Source organism: Limulus polyphemus, unplaced genomic scaffold (assembly GCF_000517525.1).
Source record: "Limulus polyphemus unplaced genomic scaffold, Limulus_polyphemus-2.1.2 Scaffold261, whole genome shotgun sequence".
In the NCBI taxonomy this organism is placed as follows: domain Eukaryota; kingdom Metazoa; phylum Arthropoda; class Merostomata; order Xiphosura; family Limulidae; genus Limulus; species Limulus polyphemus.
This window is the reverse complement of record NW_013665871.1, coordinates 283,048-288,828: the sequence shown is the minus strand read 5'-3', so window position 1 is coordinate 288,828 and position 5,781 is coordinate 283,048. Positions and strand designations below refer to the sequence as shown.

The 5,781-nt window shown below is 33.0% G+C and overlaps 1 protein-coding gene across 1 annotated transcript in view; it reads left to right on the top strand.

Annotated features, from left to right (window-relative positions):
* Positions 1-574: 574 nt before the first annotated feature.
* LOC111085171 overlaps positions 575-5,781 on the top strand; it is a 31,819-nt gene continuing 26,612 nt past the window's right edge. The window contains exon 1 of the mRNA XM_022382600.1: positions 575-731. The gene's annotated coding sequence lies outside the window, so the exon portion shown is untranslated. The remainder of the gene's footprint in view (positions 732-5,781) is intronic.

Sequence of the window (5,781 nt, the reverse complement as noted above, 5' to 3'; positions counted from 1 at the left end):
TGCTAAATTAGAGACGGCTAGCGCAGATAGCCCTCGTGTAGCTTTGCGCGAAATTCAAAAACAGAAATAAATATTATTTGAAGCGCTTACTTTTAGTAGAATGAAACAAGAAAAAATCAAAGTATTTAAACAATGTATAACCTTATTATAATATGAGACTGGAGAAACTGAAATATCTTATATACTCTGGCATATCGCTTACTCTTCTAACATGAAAATTATTGATTTCTATAAGAGTGTTCTGGCAATGATGACGTGTAATTTAGAAAAAAAAAGTCAGCGGGTCAACTAACTTGGTAACATGATCGTTGATATTCGTCTCAGAATTCCGATTGTCTTTATAGGGATTTTTCAATACAATAACATATACCTATATCAGGAAATAAAAACGTCATGATATGTAAATGCTGTCCACAGTTTAATACGTAAATGTACAGTTCGTACGCTTAAATTCTACACGGTGTAACTGCTATCCCGCTACAAGTGTTACTGCGCATGTCATGCTCACAACTACAGAACAGTGGCACTTAAAAACTCCTCCCAGTGACGTAATGGGGCCGTACATTCATATAAAGAACTTACACAGATCCTGATACTCAATAAGAAGATTTCGCTGAAAGTCCTTACCATCCACTCTTCTCTACTCAACTATCCCATCTCAGACTTACTGACCAGAAGACACCTGAGTCCACGTGCTCTGCTTTCACACCTCAAAGTTCTTCTTCAACACGGTACGATTTTACTGATGTTTAATCATTGTCACAGATTTTTTAAATATAAACTATAAATATGGACATACCTATTAAGTAAGAATATGGTCTCTTCATTAGAAAATTAAGACAAATACAATTAACTGTATAACGGATTCAATCTAGTTGTTTAATTTTTTTTAACTGTTTATTCATTATCAATGGATAGACATGAAGACACCTATTCTATGAAATGCTTTTACCTGATGCTTTCTTGTAGTCCTCATATCATGTTACATGAGATATGGATATATTCTATAATTCATATAGCTGACTACTTTGTTTGTTGCTAAGCGCAAAGGTACTCTGCGAGTATCGAAAGCCAAATTTTAGCGTTGTAAACCCTCAATCGTAACATTGAGACATCGAATCGATTACTTATTTTGATTGAAACACTCATTTTGATGTAAAATTGGATCAAAAATAAATTTTAGATCCACTATTAAGGCACAACAAGTTTGTACGGATACAAGTTTCAAAACCTTCTCCAGTACAACTTTTAGACTGCGGTATGTCTGCGGACTTACGACGCTAGGAACCGAGTTTCGATACTCGTAGTGGGCGGAGCACAGATAACCCATTGTGTAGCTTTGTGCTAAACTTCAAACAAACAAACTTTTATATTATTTTATACCATATTGTATTTCCTTAGTATTAAAATATTATTTTACTTACCAATACTTTTACTTGTACATGGTATCTGTCCATGAGAAACTCCAGATAATCTGATCACTCCTGGGTTAATATCTAAGATTTTCGTCTCGAAAGCGCTATATTGAGCATTTCATCTTTTTAGTAGCTATGTGATCTCACGTTTTTTTTTTAAATAGTGTTCTGATAATAGAAGTATTGGTTATAAATGTTACATAGTATCTTATCAGAAACTGTTTCAACTTCATCCTGACGTATCTATTCATAAAGTATATGCATTGCGGTTCTTTTAAGTATTCAGAAACATTTAAATTGGTGCACCAGATGAATTTAGCCTTGCAAACCAGACTTTAAATATAACATTATAGATGAATATGTAGTATATGTTACTTTACAAAGCGCTTATGGAAGTCTATCAGAGTTATCCTGGTGTGAACCCAATAAGTTCACATACCGAGGTGATGATCACGTTTTAATTTATTCGAGTTATTTTCACAACTTTTAAGATGCTTTCTCGAATATTTTTTGTTTTGTTTTCGATAAAAGCTTTAGAGGGTAGGAGAAATTATTAAATTTGAAATAGTATCACAAATTCTATCAAGTGTTATATTAACACCAGAAATTTGAATTAGGGTTAAGAAGTTGCAATTAAAACACCCAAAATATCAATCATTCACAAGCCCAATACACGAGCACACGACTCGAAGAAAATCTAGTAGATTTTAACCATATTCCAGTTAAACCTATTTAAGTCAGTGATATTCCGAAGAAGCTGAGTTTAAGGTGTGTTTAATGACTTGTAAGGCATTAAATAACTGGCTCTTCTCATCTCTTCAAAACGTTGTTTTTTATCATTGCTGAACGTGATTAGGAATATTAATTTGTCATATAAGCGACTAGTTTTATAAATCACATATAATAGAAAAACAAGTGAAATTTAACCTCCTTCTTATGTACAAAAATAATCGTCGTAGATGAACTGTATGATAAACAGAAAACACAAGCATGCATGAGTTGAAATAAACGCAACAAACTGATAGCGCTGAACTCAAAACAACAGGAGCTGTGTGATATGATGTCTACGGACAGTATGTTATGCATGAAATGAAAGAAGCAAATTAGTTATGCTTTTTTTAGAGAAACAAGGTGGGAAAACACATGAAAGATGGAAACACAATGTGCCGATTGAAATACTTTACTTATAACCTTTCATTGAATGGAGGTTAGAAGTACTACAAACAATCATTGTATGGGAGTCAAAAGTACTACATGCAATCATTGTATTGGAGTCACAAGTACTAAAGACAATCATTCTTGTGAGTCAGAAGTACTACAAACAATCATTGTATGGGAGTCAAAAGTACTACAAACAATCATTGTATTGGAGTCACAAGTACTACAAACAATCATTGTATGGGAGTCACAATTACTACAAACAATCATTGTATGGGAGTCACAATTACTACAAACAATCATTGTATGGGAGTCAAAAGTACTACATGCAATCATTGTATGAGAATCAAAAGTACTAGATACAATCATTGTATTGGAGTCACAAGTACTAAAAACAATCATTCTATGCGAGTCAGAAGTACTACAAACAATCATTGTATGGGAGTTAGAAGTACTATAGAAAATCATTGTATGGGAGTCAGGAATATTACAGGTATTTATTGTGTAAGAGTCACAATTACTACAGATAATCATTCTATTGGAATCAGAAGTACTATAGACAACTATCGTATGGGAGTCATAAGTACTATAGAAAATCGTTGTATGGGAATGAGAAATGTACTACATATAATCATTGTATGAGAATGAGAAGTACTACAGATAATCACTGTATGAGAGTTTGAAATATTACAATCAATTATTGTATAATAGTCAGAAGCACTCCAGATAAACATTATATGGGAATGAGAAATATTACAATCAATTATTGTATAATAGTCAGAAGCACTCCAGATAAACATTATATGGGAGTGAGAAATATTACAATCAATTATTGTATAATAGTCAGAAGTACTCCAGATAAACATTATATGGGAGTGAGAAATATTACAATCAATTATTCTATAATAGTCAGAAGCACTCCAGATAAACATTATATGGGAGGAGAAATATTACAATCAATTATTGTATAATAGTCAGAAGCACTCCAGATAAACATTATATGGGAGTGAGAAATATTACAATCAATTATTGTATAATAGTCAGAAGTACTACAGATAAACATTATATGGGAGTGAGAAATATTACAATTACTGTATAAGAGGCAGGAATACTACAGATAAAAAATTTTTTGCTGATAAGATTCAAGACACTTGAGACTCTGTTCCTATAAATGGAACTTAACATGGCCAGGTGATTAGAGCGCTCGACTAGCAATCTATGGTTTGCTGGTTCGAATCCCTGTCCCACCAGATATGCTCGTCCTTTCAGCCGTGGGGACGTTATAATGTGACAGTTATTCTCACTATTCGTTGGTAAAAGAGTAGTCCAAGAGCTAGCGGTGGGTGGTGGCGACTACTGGTGTTCAAATACAGATCTTTAACACTGAGTGTGCACAACATCTTCAATTTGGTAAACATTCTTTCAAGAAGTGTTGTTAGTTTATAAAAAACTTGACGAATTAGAAAGCTGCGTTGATTTATAACTTACGAATTAGACAGCTACGTTGATTTATAACTTACGAATTAGAAAGTTGCGTTAATTTATAATTTTATTAATTAGAGAGTTGCGTTAATTTATATATTTTATTACTTAGAGAGTTGCATTAATTTATATATTTTATTAAATAGAAAGCTGCGATGATATATAACTTATTAATTAGAAAGTTGCGTTAATTTATATATTTTATTACTTAGAGAGTTGCATTAATTTATATATTTTATTAAATAGAAAGCTGCGATGATATATAACTTATTAATTAGAAAGTTGCGTTAATTTATATATTTTATTACTTAGAGAGTTGCATTAATTTATATATTTTATTAATTAGAAAGCTGTTTTAACTAATAACATGCGATTTTTTTATTTTTTACTTACGAATTAGAAAGCTGCGTTAACTTGTAATTTACGAATTAGAAAGCTACGTTGATTTAAAGAATACGTCGTTGAACAGATCCAATTTTTGTTTATGTATTCCACATCTTAGCCATCTTCTAACTGGTAGTCATATCCCCCACCCACTATAAAGTACATAAACAAAAACCTTACATTCCTCTTGACTACACCTACAGTAATAGTTGTTTGCTCAAGTGTTTTGTATGTTAAAATTAATGGATTCAATTTACTAAAGCCAAAGTTATTTAACCAGGATATACCAAACTTGTTCACAAGCATAGAAGCCTAAAAATAAGGCAGAAGAGGCACGTGTCCCCTCACCCAACTTTTTCCAGTTAGTGTACATACACTATTGTTAACAACTATATTAACTGACTTAGCTTTTTATTTGCCTTCCCTCCTCCTCCTCATTTTCCAAAAATATTAAGCAGCCATCTATACAGGTAATCAAAACATATGGATATACCATAAATATCCAGGTTTATCAAATAGATTAAGACGATCTTTGTAAATTAAACTATAACACGCGAATTTATTGACTTTTAAACAACATTATTTACGATAACCGAGCAAGTAACACGAGAGAACGTATTAATACTAGAAATAAACGTCCTCATAACACCAATTTTTTTTTTATATTTTACTATTGGACACTCAACGTTTAGCCTTACAGCTCCTTCAGGAGCGTTCCACTAAAACATAAACCCTTACAGTTAGTACCTCTAGTATATACCATCTTTCTCACAGACGTTAGGGATTGGAGCCGTGTAGCCACAGCGTGTTAATCTGTTTCATTTACCACCACGTTAAGGGATCTTGTGTATTACAGATGGGATCGGCGTGATTTCAAATCATGTAATTAGTCTGGTCAAAAAGTAACTCCTTTTTTTTTAGATGTACAACTTATTTTGTGGCTGCTATCAGGGGAATAACGGACTGTAGTATGAAAGAAATCGGACAAGCTAACGGTTTTTAATCGATTACACCAAATACCTCATGCACATACTGCCACTTACACCAAATATCTCTTGCACATACTGCCACTTACACCAAATATCTCATGCACATACTGCCACTTACACCAAATATATCCTGAACATACTGCCACTTACACCAAATATATCATGCACATACTGCCACTTACACCAAATACATCCTGCACATACTGCCACTTACACCACCTATATCATGCACATACTGCCACTTACACCAAATACATCCTGCACATACTGCAACTTACACCAAATACCTCCTGCACATACTGCCACTTACACTAAATACCTCCTGCACATGCTACCACTTACACCAAATACCT